This window comes from Capsicum annuum, unplaced genomic scaffold (assembly GCF_002878395.1).
Source record: "Capsicum annuum cultivar UCD-10X-F1 unplaced genomic scaffold, UCD10Xv1.1 ctg67010, whole genome shotgun sequence".
NCBI classification, from domain to species: Eukaryota; Viridiplantae; Streptophyta; class Magnoliopsida; order Solanales; family Solanaceae; genus Capsicum; species Capsicum annuum.
The window spans coordinates 1-1,810 of record NW_025876424.1 but is presented as its reverse complement, the minus strand read 5'-3'; the positions used below and the strand labels follow the sequence as shown (position 1 = coordinate 1,810).

Sequence of the window (1,810 nt, the reverse complement as noted above, 5' to 3'; positions counted from 1 at the left end):
TATGCTGGGGACATCATTTAAATATCTAAAAGAAGATTTTTCTTTTAGATATTTAAATGATGTCCCCAGCATAAAAAAGGAGTCAAGTATTTCAAAGCAAGGTTATACATGATTCTTTGAAGTTCTGTATGCATAGTGAGACTTAAAGGTCATCTATATATCATATTTTCGTAACATTTACTCTTATTATAAAATTTTAATTTGCAAATCTTTTAATATGATTGAAACTTCTATCACAGAAGTAGAACTTAGCGAGATGGAGCAAAACAAAGAAAAAGAAAAACTGCTTGTAGCTGTTATAAAACACTTCCGCTTTGTGAGATTCTTAATTTCCTGATATACTTGGCTCATTATGTTCTTTCAGTTGAGAATCTGGGCTTGTGGTGACATACATGGAGGTAGTTTCGGTTCTTGCATTATTTGGAATTATCAGGAATCAGAACTGTTCCATTTGTGTCACTTGACTGATAGGCCAATTTCTCCATCTCCAAAAAGTCATCCATGAGATCCAGGTGACTAAAAATGTCAAAGTTTTTCTCCTTCTTGAAATGGGAGAGTTCAGACATTAATGCTGTCGTCCAAGAGCTAGAGCAACTAACATTATCGTCATTTCCATTCTCTGACATGGAAGCCAATCTTGGAAGGTGATTTGTTTCATGCGTAAAGGAACCCTCAGAATGCTGTCGTCGAATGGTGGACTTTTGTCAGCTCTTCTGTTCAGCATTTGCTTGCAGCTGTGCTTTCAAATTTTGAAGCTTGCTGGCCGTCTTTGCACAAATACTCCTGGATGTCTGTAATTCACTATTCCGGTGTGCCAAAGCTTCTTTCAACATCTTTGTTTCCTCCTCCATTGCCAAAAGGCGTTCTGTAAGTTGCTCATTCTCTTTATGGAACTTCTGCGCACTATCCAATGAAAAATCTGGCAAACTGGGCCTTCCTCCTTAGGATTTCTTTACATGGCTGTCCCCATAATCTCTACCCAAACTCTCAACCTCAAGCTTCATCTGGGCCAAGGCTGTAGGCCCGGGCAACTTCTTCCGCACAAGACCACGTAATCTCCGACACTCTGCTTCCAATTTTGCAACTTTCTTCACTACCTCCAGGTGTTGCTTGTTTGCAACTTCTGCAGACCGTACGCTCATATTTTTCTCCTCAATACGAATTTCTAGTTCCTTTGAGTTAATTTGGAGTTCATATTTCAGAGAATTTATTTCCCTTTCACATGACTCGATATTGCTCTTCAACATCTCAATTTCGGCTTCAGCTTGGGCTTTTTCTTCACTGAGCTGTATCACCATGCTAGAACGCTTCTGCAAAGACCTTGAGAGTGCAGAATTTTCCGCTGCACACCTTAGTAACTGTTGGTCCAGGTTAGCTAATTTTGCTTCAAACTCATGCTTCAATTTGCCAAACTTCTTGGTTTTATTCTGAATCACATCATGCAGCTTCTGTTCATGTTCTTCTTTCAAATTTCGTATCTGCCGCATGCACTCCTACAGTGCACCATCCAGATGTAATTTCAGTGCACCATCCAGATGTGATGCCCTGTCTTCATCAGTAAGCTTCAAAAGAGTAATGGATTCCAGGTGATTTTTCAGTTTCGCGGCTTCTGACTCAGCCTTCTCCCAACCTGTACAGAGAGATGTGAAGAAAAGAATTCAGTACCAAGTTTCAAAACACTTGTTGCAAGAAAAACACAAGTCAATAAGGAACATCACCTGAGACGGCTTCTTCGGCAACTTCAGTGTATTGTTTTACCAGGTTTTCCTTATTAGTCATTTCTGACTGTGCAGCAGCCAACTTTTCATTC

At 39.8% G+C, this 1,810-nt stretch overlaps 1 pseudogene; it reads right to left on the bottom strand.

Annotated features, from left to right (window-relative positions):
- Positions 1-325: 325 nt before the first annotated feature.
- On the bottom strand, positions 326-1,806 carry LOC124893903 (annotated as a pseudogene).
- Positions 1,807-1,810: the final 4 nt, after the last annotated feature.